The 15,773-nt window shown below is 37.8% G+C and overlaps 1 pseudogene; it reads left to right on the top strand.

Moving 5' to 3' along the window:
* Nucleotides 1–4,740: 4,740 nt before the first annotated feature.
* Nucleotides 4,741–5,273, top strand: LOC119528641 (annotated as a pseudogene).
* Nucleotides 5,274–15,773: the final 10,500 nt, after the last annotated feature.

Raw genomic sequence — 15,773 nt, 5'->3', positions numbered from 1 at the left:
ATCCACTGACCTGGAACAGAACCGTCTCTCCAACAAATGGGGCTGGGAGAACTGGATATCCATACCCGAAAGAATGAAAAGGTATCCCTACCTCACACCCTATACAAAAATCCACTCAAAGTGGATTAAAGACCTCAATATAAGAGACAGTACCATAAAACTCCTAGAAGATAATGTAGGGAATCATCTTCAAGACCTTGTATTAGGAGGTCACTTCTTAGACCTTACACCCAAAGAACAAGCAACAGAAGAAGAAATAGGTAAATGGGAACGCCTCAAAATTAAAAGCTTCTATGTTTCAAAGGAATTTGTCAAAAAGGTAAGAGACAGCCAACTCAATGGAAAAAAAAAATATTTGGAAACCATGTATCTGACAAAAGACTGATATCTTGCATATGTAAAGAAATCCTACAACTCATTGACAATAGTACAGACAACCCAAATATAAAATGGCAAAAGATATGAAAAGATATTTCACTAAAGAGGAAATACTAATAGATAAAAAGCACACAAAAAATTTTCATCTTCACTAGCTGTGCCAGTTTGGATACATTATGTCCCCCAAGAAAAAGCCAGGATCTTTTAATCCAGTCCTGTGGGATATTGGGATTAGGTTATTCCATGGAGATGTTACCCACCCAACTGAGAGTGACACCTTTGGCTAGGGTGTGACCTCTGCTTGAATATTTCCATGGAGCTGTGGCCCCACCCATTCAGCATAGGCTTTGATTAGTTCACTGGAGTCTTATAAAAGCTCACAAATAGAAGGACCTCAGAGCTGCAGCTGAGAGACACATTTTGAAGATGGCCATTGGAAGCTGACACTGACATTTTAGAGAATGCCATTTTGAAATGCAATTTGGGGGCAAACAGATGCCAGCCATGTGCCTTCCCAGTTAACAGAGGTTTTTGGATATGATCGGCCATCCTTCAGTGAAGGTACCCTTACCTTGGAAACTTTATGACCTTAAGAGTGTACCTTTGTAAGCAAATAAACCCCCTTTATAAAAGCCAATCCATTTCTGGTATTTTGCATTCTGGCAGCAATAGCAAACCAGAACACCAGCTATTAGGGAAATGCAAATTAAGACCAGGAGATACCATCTCACACCAATTAGAATGGCTGCCATTAAACAAACAGGAAACTACAAAAGCTGGAGAGGATGTGGAGAAATTGGAACTCCTATTCATTGTTGGTGGGACTGTATAATGGCACAGCCACTCTGGAAGACAGTCAGGCAGTTCCTTAGAAAACTAGATATCGAGTTACCCTTTGATCCAGCAATTTCAGTTCTCAGTATATAGCCAGAAGATCCAAAAGCAGTGACACGAACAGATATTTACACACCAATGTTCATAGTGGCATTATTCACAATTTCCAAGGGATGGAAACAATCCAAATGTCCTTCAACAGATGAGTGGATAAGCAAAATGTGTATACACACAATGGTATACTATGCAGCAGGAAGAAGGAACAAGGTCATGAAACATATGCCAACGTGATGAACCTTGAAGACATAGTGCTGAGTGAAATAAACCAGATACAAAAAAAGAGAATATTGTATGTTACCACTAATGTGAACTCTGTGAAAAATGTAAAATAAATATTTTATATTGTAGAATGTAGGGGACATAGAGATAGACAGCAACTAGTGAAGGGGGAATGATAATCTAATAAGAACAGATAAGCTATTGAGGGTAATATCAATGCTATAGGAATGCTCAGGAATGATTACGGTTTGCAAACTTTCTTGGGTATGGTAGGATCATGTTGGAAGCAATGTAGTTATTTCAGGTAATTTGTTTTTCTTATTCCTTTGTTTTGTTAAGGTTTTTTAATTTTCTTGGGGTATGGTAGGGACATGTTGGAGGCAATACAGTTATTTTGGGTTGTTTTTCCTATCCCTTTGTTTTGTTTTGTTTGAGTTTTTTTTTTTAATTTTTTGATAAAGTAAAAAAGTTATTGCCTTAAAAGTTAGCTTCAATGTAGTTATTTTAGGTTATTTGGTTTTTCTTTTACCTTTGATTATGGTTTGTTAATTTTCTTGGGGTATGGTAGGAACATGTTGGAAGCAAAGTATTTATTTTAAGATACTTGTTTTTTTAATCATATGCTTTGTTTTGTTTGAAATGTGCTTTTTTGCTTTTTGTTTGTTTTAATTTTTGATATATAAAGTTATAAAAAAATAACATTTGAAAAAAATAGGCTGTTCTAGTTTGCTAATGCTGCAGAATGCAAAACACCAGAGATGGATAGGCTTTTATAAAATGGGTGTTTATTTCACTACACAGTTACAGTCTTAAGGCCATAAAGTATCCGAAGTAACACATCAGTAATCGGGTACCTTCACTGGAGGATGGCCGATGGCATCCGGAAAACCTCTGTTAGCTGGGAAGGCACGTGGCTGGTGTCTGCTCAAAGTTCTGGTTTCAAAATGGCTTTCTCCCAGGACGTTCCTCTCTAGCAAGCTTGCTCTTCTTCAAAACGTCACTCACAGCTGCACTCCCTCCAGTCTCTTTGAGTCAGCATGTTTTATATGGCTCCACTGATCAAGGCCCACCCTGAATGGGTGGGGTCACACCTCCATGGGAGTATCCCACCAAAGTTACCACCCACAGCTGGGTGGGGCACATTCCAAGCAAATCTAACCAGCACCAAAATGTCTGTCCCACAAGACCACAAAGATAATGGCATTTGGGGGACACAATACATTCAAACCGGCACATAGGCTAATTAAAAATAGTATTCACCTGTCCCATTCTTTCCTTTCCTGATTTCTACCCTTTTGAGATAACCATGTTCACAAATTTTCAGTTGATTAATGTGATTGATACCCTCTGTTTATAGTGCAATTTCTTGGTTGCCTATTATTATTTATTATATATTATCTTCCTATTCCTCCTCTCAGTTTTTTCAATATAGTTATATTACAATTTTGATTATATTATCATTCAGTACATACATTTTATAATAACATTATCATTAACAGATGGCTCAAGAAGTATTCCATAATTGCATTTCTTTTCTTGTTAATTTTTTGCTTTTCCTGGAATTCATGACTGTCTAATTTTGCTATTTATTTCATTGTCTTTTTACCTGTTTCTAATTAATCTCTACTCTATTTTCAAAGACTTCTTATAAATTTTTTTGAACACAAATGTTCTATTGGATTCACTTTCATCTTGGTGACATATTTACTTTGCCTCTGTTCTCCCATTTCAATCAGAAATTATTGCTCTCTGTTCATTGCCCAGCTTCATACTATAATTATTGACCTGAAATTTCCTTGTGCCTTAAGTACTCTATTCCATGTTTCACAGTTAATTTTTGTTTATTCTTAAATTTTCATTTGAATAGGTTGTGGGTAATTTTCCTGTGGGATATCTACATGGAATTATGTAGTAAGCAGTTAGCTAGTTAGCTATATTAGTTGGGAGCTTAGGAGAGAAGAGTGTTCTCTGGGTCACAATTGTTAATCATCAATATATAATATTTGTAAATAGAAGAGGTCATGGGTATACACCTGATCATTCAAGAAGAGTATGTGAAATGAGAAGAGAATTTGAACTAAGTATGAAATCTAAATTTACAATGACTACTAAGGAACTGGTTGTAGAAGAAGATGCTGTGAATGAGGCTAAGAAGAACCAGTCATGAATTTCAGGCAAAATCAGGAATATGTGGGGCAACAGATGGCAAGGAGACAATGATTACCTCTATAAAGGTGCTGTTAGTTGACAAAAAAAGAGAACGGGCATAGTTCATTGCATTTAGTGTCATGTAAGTCATTGTTGAACATATTGAAATTATTTTAGATGGAACTGTGAGGGATAGTTTTAGTGACTGGGGAATTATAAAATATAGAAGAATCATGGTCATGGTTGTTCTAGTTTGTTAATGCTGCCAGAATTCAAAACACCAGAAATGGGTTAGCTTTTATAAAGGGGGTTTATTTGGTTACACAGTTACAGTCTTAAGGCCATAAAGTATCCAAGGTAATGCATCAACAATTGGGTACCTTCACTGGAGGATGGCCAATGGTGTCTGGAAAACCTCTGTTAGCTGGCAAGGCACATGGGTGGCATCTGCTCCAAGTTCTGGTTTCAAAATGGATTTCTCCCAAGATATTCCTCTCTAGGCTGAAGCTTCTCTTCAAAGTGTCACTCTCAGTTGCTTTTGGGGTGTTTGTCCTCTCTTAGCTTCTCTGGAGCAAAAGTCTGCTTTCAAAGTCCAACTCCAAAATGTCTCTGTAAACTGCAGTTCCTCTTTCAGCTCCTGTGCATTCTTCAAATTGTCCCTCTTGGCTGTAGCAAGCTTACTCCTTCTGTCTGAGTTTATATAGTGCTCCAGTAAATTAGTCAAGGCCCATGCTGAATGGGTGGGGCCACCCCTCCATGGAAACCATCCAATGAAAGATCTCACCTAGAGTTGAGTGATCACATCTCCATGGAAACATCCAATCAAAAGTCTTCAACCCAATCAACACCGATACATTTCTTGGCCACACAAGACTGTATCAAAGATAATGGCATTTTGGGGGACATAATACCAGCATAGTGGTTAAATGCTAATGGGAAGGAGCTAGAAAGTGGAGAGTTTGGAGAAACAGGGAAGAGTGGTAAAAATCAAGAGTGAAGAACCGAGAAAAAGATGGTTATAGATGCTAGAATCTTTTTAAATTTTGTACCTGGGATTCAAAGGGATTCCATTCTTCCTGCATCTGCTTCCAGATTGGAGCCATGGCAGTGGCAAATTCAAGCCCTGTCAACCCTGTGGTGTTCTTTGATACCAGAATGCAGTCATGAAGTTGGTTGCATGAAGATTGAGCTCTTTGCAGATGTTATGCCTAAAATGTCTGAGTACTTTTTACAGTTCTGCACAGGAGAATTCAGAAAAGATGGAGTTTCAATAGGATACAAAGGGAGCACCTTCCAGAGGATCATAAAGGATTTCATGATTCAGCATGGAGATTTCATTAATGGAGATGGTACTGGAGTTGCCAATATTTATTGAGGCCCATTTGTGGATGAAAATTTCACATTTCAACACTCAGCTCCAGGCCCACTTTCCATGACAAACAGTGGTCCTAGGTACAAATGGCTGCTAGTTCTTCATCACTTGCTCTAAGTGTGATTGGCTGGATGGGAAGCATGTAGTGTTTGGAAAAATCATTGATGGACTTTTAGTGATGAGAAAGATTGAGAATACTCCCACAGGTCTCAACAATAAGCCCAAGCTGCCTGTGATGATCTCACAGCATGGGGATATATAGTCCAGACAAAGACTGATTTTGGCTTGAAAAATCCAGTAAAATAATCTGGATTGGGTCCTGGGTTTGCTTGCCTGCCTGCTGCTTCTCCATTTGATCAAGAGACCTTGGAAGTTCCACAGACTCAAGATCCAAGATTTTCTGTGTGTAAGTTTTCAACTGTAAATAAAGTTTTTTTCTGTGTTTTTTTAAAATTCAATGTTATTGGGATATAGTCACACACCATACAATCATCCATGATGTACACTCAACTGTTCACAGTACCATCATATAGTTATGCATTCATCACCCCAATCTATTTTTGAACATTTTCCTTATACCAGAAAGATTCAGAATAAGAATAAAAAAGAAAAATAAAAAAGAACACCCAAATCATCCCTCCATCCCACCCTATTTTTCATTTAGTTTTTGTCCCCATTTTTCTATTCATCCATCCATACACTGGATAAAGGGAGTATGATTCACAAGGTTTTCACAATCACACTGTCACCCCTTGTAATCTACATTGTTATATAATCATCTTCAAGAGTCATGGCTACTGGGTTGGAGTTTGGTAGTTTCAGGTATTTACTCTAGGTATTTCAATACATTAAAACCTGAAAAGTGTTTTCTATATAGTGCATAAGAATGTTCACCAGAATGACCTCTCAACTCCATTTGAAACCTCTCAGCCACTGAAGCTTTATTTCATTTCATTTTGCATCCCCCTTTTGGTCAAGAAGATGTTCTCAATCCCACAATGCCAGGTCCAGATTCATCCATGGGAGTCATATCCTGCATTGCCAGGGAGATTTGCAATCCTGGGAGTCAGGTCCCATGTAGGGAGTAGGACAGTGAGATCACCTGTCAAGGTGGCTTAGTTAGAGAGAGAGGGCCACATCTGAGCAACAAAGAGACACTCAGGGGGAGACTCTTAGGCAAAATTATAAGCAGGTTTAGCCTCTCCTTTGCAGTAGCAAGCTTCAAGACATAGGGCTCAGCATGTCAAGCTGTCAGTCTCCATTTTGTGTGTCTTTAAAAAAGGGATTCCATTCTTATTACTTCTATCTTCTTTTGAAAGAATGAGGCAAGAATGAGGAAAGAATGCACTAAGTTGAGTTTTCAAGATAATGGAGAACTTTTGTGAAGGATGATAAAGTGAGTTAAGAAGAACTATTATATTTGCAGGCTGTATAAGAAAATATAGTTGATATTACTGAATACAAATTTATAGTGGGATAATTTTTTTCTGTTGTAAGATATTTACAAAGTGATGCTTCAGGGATGGCAGACATTTTTGTTTACCCAAAATAAGATTTTGTTGGTTATAGAGAAGGAAGGAATAAATAATAAGGGTATGGAGAATACTGATGAAAGGGGGCACAACTGTTAGACCAAAAATTAAAAACTATGGTAACAAAAGTCATTATAATAAATAGAGTAGAAGTGTCAGTATTCTAGGGTCATAATGGGGTAGAATAATTGGTAAAGTAGGGAATAATTAATTGAGTGAACTGTGAGGGAAGCTGGGAGTAAAACAGTTCAAAAAGTGAGATGAATGGATCCAGTCTTTCAGATGAGAAACTGATTCAAGTGATGAAAATATGCATGCAAGTTTATGGAATGTGTGGCTGAAATGGTGTGAAGGAGATCATTGTAGGTGAGATGGTAAAATAACTGATTGGATAAGTTAATAGATCGATTATCAAAAGAAAATTAAAATCATCCAGGATGATTGTAGACCATGGAAGCAAAAAAGATACATGGATTGATATAATTAAATGGTGTGATCCTCAAGTGAGTAATAGTCATATGGAGGAGAGAGGAGATGACTGACATGAAATACAGATTCTGAGCATATATATAAGAATGAATAGATGAATACACTTTTCTTGAGAGTGTTGAAGAGGTGTTCTTATTCAAGAGTATATTGTCAGGGTAGGCTAGTTTATGCTGCAAAAACAAAATGAATCTAGAACTCAGAGGCTTACATAGTAAAGTTTCACCCAGAAAATCACTTTAAGATTGTGTAGCATTCCAGGACAGCTCTCTCTATGGGGTAGCTCATCATTCTTACGTACATTCTTGTTCTATTACCTTTATATCAAGATAATCTTGCAAAGCACCACAGCAAATGAAGAGAACATTGAGAATGACATACTAACTTTTAAATATTTCTGCTACAAAATGAAACATTACTTCCACCCACATTTTATTGGACCAAGAAAGGTACATGGTCATATCTAACTTCAAGGGGGTATCCATACATGTACATTCAGAAAGCAGAAAGACATAAGAAATGTTGGTGAGAGTTACTAATGTCTATTACAAGTAATAGACAAAATTTCAGTTAAAAATTTAATGAAATGGTTGTGCCATCATCAATATAGAAATGCAAACAGCTACTGAAAATTACTCTCCATAGATTCAACAACAAAAAAAGGGCAATTATAAATTGTTTGAAGCTCTGTTGGATGATATAGACTGTAGAAGGACCCTGCAGATGCTGAATTGAAGAAAGAGAAAAAGACGTCATTTAGAAATCTTCCATCCTAGATCAGCCTGTCGTCTCCCCTATCCTTCATTCAAGCTCAGTATGGAAAAGGCACAGAATCAATAGACAGGAACCCTCCCACAACACAGATTTTAAAATCTCTCACAGCAATGAGGCATACCCCGACTCTTGAAAACCCAGAGGTCTGGGAAGGACATTTCAAGGCTCTGGTCAGTGAGGGACAAAGAGACTGAGAAAACATGGGCAAAGACTGCATTTTCAGCCCTGGTTCTGAAAACACTTCTCCCACCCTTGAGGGAAGCAGCAGCCAGTGTCTGTTTCCTTACCTTGGGGATGGCTGGTGTACTGGGTCAGCTGAGGGAGTACTCTGCCACAGGTATAGCCCCACATTGAGCCAGATTTTGGCTGGCAAATTCAGTGCGTAAGAATCCCTGAATTTCAGCTCACTTGTGTAGACACAGCCTGAACTTGGAGGCAAAGCCAACAGTGCCATCTGCTGGAGAGTATGGAAAATGCAAGGGAATAGAAACACTTGTTTTGCTGACCAGCAGAAAATAGAGCACACTAGAAGGCAGAAGATCTATATTACCATACACAGAAAATTTGCTGGGGTGCCCAGTGCCTACTTCCCATCCCTGTGGCAGGCCACAGTGAGTGCTAATTTTGGAGTAAGACTGGGGAGCAGAGCCAATCTGACAACTGGCCAGTGAGAGAAACAAAGAAATATAGAGGTCAAAGAAAACCAACAAGAAAACCCAAGACAAAAGAGAAGAAACAACCTCCAGAGTAAATCGATCAAGAAAATCAGATGCATAGACAGTAAAAAATCATGAGCCACACCAGTAAACTTGAAGATATGGCCAGTCAAAGGAACAAACTAACACCTCAACTGAGATTCAAGAGTTGAAACAACTAATTGAAGATGTTCAAACAAATCTTCAAAATCAAATCAATGAGTTGAAAGAAAATGTGACAAAAGAAATGAAGTATGTAAAGAAGACACTGGGTGACAATAAAGAAAATTTGTAAGCTTGAAAAAACAAATGACAGAACTTATGGGAATGAAAGGCAAATAGAAGAGATGAAAAACACAATGGAATCCCTGAAGATTGGGAAAGTGATTAAACTAGAGAGAGGGGTAGCAACAGACAAGATGGAATTTAACAAAGGATTATGAATACTGAATCTTTATATAATTTTCTTTTTCTTAGTTGCTAGGGTATTAGAATAGTTAGAAGAAAAAAATTGAAATGGTGGAGTGTCACCCATAGCATCCTCTGATATTTGTTCTATAGCTACTTGTTAAATTATAATTTGAAAGCTATACATATATATATATATATATATATATATATATATATATATATATATCACAATGATGTAATAACTGAAACTATGGTGATATAACTTATAATAACTTTGGAAATTTCCTATATATCTTCTTGTTAAATCCTACTTTGAAAGACATTACCTTTTTGTATATATGTTATATTTCATAATAAAATAACTGAAACTGTGGAATTGTAACCTATAATATTCTTTGAAATTTGCTTTCTGTTTGTTAAGTTGCACTTGGAAAGCTATCACTTTTATGTCTATATGTTATATTCTACAATAAAAAATATGATAAAAATAAAGCATGGGCTAGAAGAGTGGGTGTGGAGTGAGAAGAGCAGTGAAGTGACGGCAGAGCTCTAGTGAAGAAATGGAGATTGAGAGCCCATGAAGGAAACTGAAAAGGTGATGTCAAAGATATGGGAGGGTGAAAAGCAAGTGGCTGCAGAGTCACAGATGCCATGGTGATTTTCAAGATGAGAGGACAAGTTCCCAGCATCCTAGGCAGGAGAGATGAGAAGTAAAGATGAAAACAGAAGAGTGGCTATTGGATTTAGCCATTAGCAGGTCAGTGGTGTCTCTGGGGAGAACAGTTTTAGGGAAATGGGAGATCCAAAAGCAAGATTGCAAGGGATCATAAAGTGAATGCAAAACATGAAATCCACTGAAGTACAGAAGGAAGATCCCAAAACTAAATTAATAATAGCTAACACTGAACACTTACTCAAATTGGTGGGTGCATTACATTCAATATCTTATTCATCTGCATGACAATCCTACAAGAAGTTATTATGGCTGTCATCATCTCCATGTGGATGAGAAGGCAGAGGCTTAGGAGATACAGTAGTTTCCCCAGCATTGGCTGTCTGGCAGGTGGCAAAACTGGGATCATTGCCATCCCAGGCTGCTGGGCTGCAGAGCCATGGTGTTAAGCCACCATGCCAGGCAGCCTCATCTGGTCCCATCACATACTCTTCTCTGGTCCCACCACCTGAGTGGGTCACCATGGGCTAGGACCCCAGACTTTGAATAGCCATGGGTAGGGACGGACTGTGCCTGACTCCTCTTCTGTCTTCCCCTAGGGGCCTGGAGGGTAATTAGGGTTTGTGAAACTAACATATTTGTACAAACCATCATGTGAAAAAATCCTTCCTGTCCTGTAATGTCTGAAGAAATCCTCTTGAGATAAGATTGGAAGCTGTAGCTTCTTGATCCAAATGGACATCTACTGGGCAGGAGGCAGAGCAGACTTTGCTGCCCTCCCTGGAGATGCCTAGTGGCCTCATGGGGAAGTCACACCCATGCTTTAGGCCCACTGAGCTCACAGCACATGTAGAATACAGCAAGGACAGCTGAACATCTCTGCACCTGGGACAGGACCCTCTGCTACTTGGTGTCTTGCAATGTGTCTGTGAGGCATGCTTCCTCCTGCACAGACTGGTAGCTCGCCAGGCTCAAATCATACAGATGAAGCCCCTCTCATCTTGGGTGACTTATGCTGATGGTCTGTCTGAGAACAACCAGGTCCACACTGATCCCAGCCTCTAGTCTTAGCTCCAGCCCTACATCAACCAGGTTGTCCTACCTGGCCAGACTTCCACCAGAATTCTAATACAAGGATTGTAAGTGGGGAGGAGGAAAGGAAGTGATCCCTTTTACCCTATGGTCTTCTGAATTGCTTGGATGTTATATCTTCATCATAAATCTGTATAAATATTGAGAGATAGTATAGTGACTAAGGCACTGATATCAGACTTCCTGACTTCAAATCATGGCTCCTCCTGGCAAACTAGGTGACTTTGAGTGAATTATTTTACCTCTTTGTATCTCAGTATCCTTACCTGTAAAAACAAGGATAATACTGATAAATGTATACTTAGTGCTTAGCTCAGTGCCTTGCTACTACACATAATACAATACTTAAAAGACACACTCAATTTGGTTCTGAATCCTGGCTCTGCCACCTGCTAGCTGTGTGACTTGGTTTCTTCATCTGTAGATGGGATTGATGATAAAAATTATATATCCCTCATAGAGTTGTTATGAGGGTTAAATGAGTTAGTGTACCTAAATCACTTAGCATAGTGTCTGGTTACATTTAAGCACTGTGTATTGGATGGTATAACTTAGTGAAACCTGGGGTGGTCAATGAATGTGATTAAATGTACAAATGTAAGTATGTTTTTACATGAGGGAGAACAAATGAATGCAAATTTTGCAAGGTGTTGAAAATGGGATGATATGCCAGTTTGGGTATATTATGTCTCCCAAAAGCCATATGCTTTAATGCAATCTTGTGGGGGCAGATTTATTAATCTTTTTGATTAAGGTGTGACCTCTTGATTGAATGTTTCCATGGAGATTGGACCTCACCCATTCAGGGTAGGTCTTGATTAGTTTACTGGAGACTTTTAAAGGGAGCTCTTACAGAGAGCAAAGAGAGGAAAATGCCCCAGGATATTCTAAACCAGGACACAAAGATGTTAGATGCTTGGAAGATGACAGAGCTGCTTGCTGATGCTTTTAAGATGCTAGCCCAGAGTGTGCTCCAGAGAAGCTAAGAGGGAAAAAATGCCCCAAGAGATGTTTGCTGACACTTAGAGATTCTTGGAGATGCAGATAGAAGGATGTTTGGAGATGCTAAGCTAAAAGAAACCCAGAGATATTTTGGAGAAAGCAATTTTGAAGCCAGAACCCAGGAACAAAGAATCAGCAGAGACCAGCCACGTGCTATCCCAGCTAACAGAAGTTTTCCATATGCCACTGACCATTCTTCAGTGAAGGTATAATTGTGTTGATGCTTTAATTTGTATATTTTCTTGGCCTTAGAACTGTAAAATTGTAGTCAAATAAACCCCCTTTATAAAAGCCAATCCATTTCTGGTATTTTGCATAATGGCAGTATTAGCATATCGGAACAGATGGTATTGGGGAAAAAATACAATAAATACAAACTAGAGTCCATAGTTAATAGGAACATTGTAATATGCTTCCATTAATTGTAACAAAGGTAATATACTAATGCTAATTTCCATCAGAGGGAGATTTAAGGGAGGGGGCTGGGATGCCTGGCATTGGCATTGTTGTCTGACCTTTTTATTGTACTTTATTTTAATTTTATTTTTTATTTTGCTGCTTTTTAGTTGTAATTTTATTTATTTAGTTTTCTTTTTCTATGACTTTTCTTCCTCTTTCTTTGAGGAAGCAATAGAAATGTCCTCATGTAGGTATTGGTGGTGAATGCATAATTATGTGATTATACACTGAACCATTGATTGTTTACTTAGAAGGGAATGTAAGGCATGTGAATAAAACTGATAAATAAACAGAGGGATACAAATGCTGGAGAAAATGTGGAGAGAGGGATGTACCTAATCAACATTGGTGGGGAAGTAGAATGGGGAGCCCACCTGGAGGGCAGTGTGGTGTTCCACAGGAAACTATGTATGGGGTTGCCATATGGTCCTGCAACCCTGTTATTGGGTGTGTAATTGCAAGAATTGAAAAGAAGGACATGAATGGACATTTGCACAGTGGCATTTATGGTGGCAGCATTCACAATTCACAGTGGATGGAAGTGACCTAAGGGCACATTGACTGATGAACAGAATGGAAAACTGTGGCATATGCATGGAATATTGAGCTGCTACAAGAAGGAATGAAGTTGTGAGGTATTCAACTAGGTGAATGGACATTGAGGATAGTAGGTTGAGTGAAATAAACCAGAAACAAAAAAGGCAAATATTATATTGCCTCACTAATATGAACTAAACATAATGTACAAATTCTGAGAATTGAATCTGAGAGCATAGGTTATCAGAGGAAAGTTTTTTTGTAAGGGTTCCTAGATTCTAAGCTCTTATAGCAGTTACATCTATTCCTGAGTCATAATGGCTATTTCTAAATTCTGAGATGCTGACCTCTTTGTGTACAACCTGTCAGTCCCTGGAACTTTGGGTATCTGTGTGATACCTGAGACTCAGAGCCAGAGACCAGTAGCTATGAATGTCAGCATTACCCCAGACAGCAAATATTAAAGAGTCTGAAAAAGAGATCACACTTCAATTAGAGATATGAACAAAATGGACTTTGTTAGAACTAAGGTATATCAGACTAAAGGGTAAATGGTGATATTGACAGTGTTTTAAAATGTCAACTTCTGTATGATACCAAAGGAGGAGATGTTTATTGGGAGCAAAATCTATATTTTTTGTAGCACACTATGTAACTTAACTTCCATGGTCAGTTTATTCAAATACCATAATTACATGGAACTTTGAAAAGGGAGTGAGATCTGATTGGTTTGTATGGGTTAGTGTGAAGCCCTCATACATCCCAGAGTAATCTGTGCAGAGAATAAAAATGTATTTGCAAAGATCCCTTGAGGGACTAGGGAAAAATACAGAAATATTAAACTTCCCTACCTGGGAAATTCCTGATGTTCTCACAAGCATTCAGGACTACCAGTTTAGTAGGCCAAGCCCTTGATCTTGGGGTTTGCCCTTATAGAGTTTGTTACTGAAAAGGAGAGACTAAGCCTGCTTAAAATTGTGCCTGAGTCACCCCCAGAGAGCCTCTTTTGTTGCTGAGATGTGACATCTGTCTCCAAGCCGACTCTGTAGATAAACTTACTGCCCTCCCGCCCTACATGGGACATGACTGCCAGGGGTGTAAATCTCCCTGGCAACATGAGACATGACTCGTGTGGATGAGCTTAGCCCTAGATTCATGGAATTGAGAAAGCCTTCTTGGACCAAAAGGGGGAAGATAAACAAAACAAAGTTTCAGCAGCTGAAAGATTTCAAATAGAGTCAAAAGGTCATTCTGGAGGTTAATCTTATGCATTATATAGATATCCCTTTTTAGTTTTTAGTGTGTTGGAACAGCTAGGAGGAAATACCTGAAACTGTTGAACTGTAACCCAGTAGCCTTGATTCTTGAAGATGATTGTATAACTATGTAGCTTACATGGTGTGACTGTGTGATTGTGAAAACCTGTGGCTCCCACTCCCTTTATCCAGTGTTTAAACAGATGAGTAGAAAAATGAGGACAAAAAGTAAATAAATAATAGGGAGGGATGGTGGTATGAGATGTTTTTAGCATTCTTTTTTATTTTAATCTGTACTTCTTATTCTTTTTTTGTGGTAATGAAAATGTTCAAAAATTGATTGTGGTGATGAATGCACAACTATATAATGGTACTTTGAACAATTCATTGCCCACTGTGGATGATTGTATGGTTTGTGAATATTTATCAATAAAATTGAATTAAAACAAACAACAAAAACAAAGTTAATGAAATGAAAATTCATTGAAGAGCTGAAAGATGTTGAAGAATTAGTCAATCATGGAATGCAAGTTCTGGGATGCATAGTAGATGAGTTTGCATAGGAGTACTGAAAGATTGGGTCAAGAAGAGAAGTCCCTGTCAGAATAAGAATGAATCTATGGGGAATACAGATGGTTGGATGGGCTTATATTAGGGTGTTGGCTGAAGAATACAGGCATTATAAACATGAAAGGATCAGCTTGCCATCAGTTTTCTAAGATCAATGTACTAGCAATCTTCTGGCTTCTCAAATTTGTGCAGTGGGGTAGTTGTCAGAAGTGTCTCAGTATTCATTGCATGTTTTTATGGATAGGGGTTGGGGTAGGAATTCAAGGAAATGCTCAGTGTAATTTACAGAAGTGGTACACCTGAAAGCTTAGCAGTGGTTTGTTCTCATCTTTTTCGTTGACTTTTTTTGTACTTTTTGTTTTCTAAATCACTTTTGGATATATATTTTTAACATACTAACATTCGTTTGTTTGAATCTTACTATTTTCAAATTTCATCTTTCACTTTCATCATGCTTATTCTTCCCTTAGTTTTTCTCTATAGTTCTCTATTTAGAACTTTTTTCCCCTTGAGTTTCCTTGAATCACTTGATCTTACTTTCTAGATGAACTATTTTCTCCCCTTCCCAAAGACCAAGGGAAAGTTTCATTTTTGAATTAACAAAAACAAGGTATGTTGTCAGGTTTCACTTTGAAGAGATAGACAGACATCTGAAAATAAAAATACCTGAATTATGTAGGATGGCTAAATACTAAGAAATTAGACTTTAGGGTGTTACTTTTTGGCTTAACTGAAATACATTTCATGGGAAGTTTACATTGTAGGAAAAGTTCTATAATTGTTATATGAGTCATATGATCAAGATATTGTCATCTAAAGTCCTTGAGAATCAACTTTGCCTTATAATTCCAAAGATAATTGCATATGGCCCACCCCACACTTAGTTTAGTACCTAAGAATTTCTAGAGTAATTTTTCAACTGACAATGTGCCATTTTGAGACTGTCACATTGTTAAATATTAAAATACAGAGTATGAGAAAATCAAGTGGGTTCTAAACTGTACAAATTTTCAATATGCTTTGATTAAAAATAATTTCATTCTTTAAAAAGCCATTAGAATAATGGAGTCAAATGACTTGTGACATTAATTTTTTTCTATATCCACTTTAGCCTACTACTCTGTAACCTTAAATGTTCAACATATTAAAGAGACATGCTGATGGGGATAACATTATGGTTTTCAGTGAACAGAAAAGTCAAGAGGGATACATGTTAGTAAAGTACCTACAAGGAAATATATAAATGTCTCCTATCCATGAGACTGAAGTCTGCAT

This window comes from Choloepus didactylus, chromosome 3 (assembly GCF_015220235.1).
Source record: "Choloepus didactylus isolate mChoDid1 chromosome 3, mChoDid1.pri, whole genome shotgun sequence".
Lineage (NCBI taxonomy): Eukaryota > Metazoa > Chordata > Mammalia > Pilosa > Megalonychidae > Choloepus > Choloepus didactylus.
Note: the sequence above shows the minus strand (reverse complement) of the source record. Positions and strands in the feature narration are given on the sequence as shown.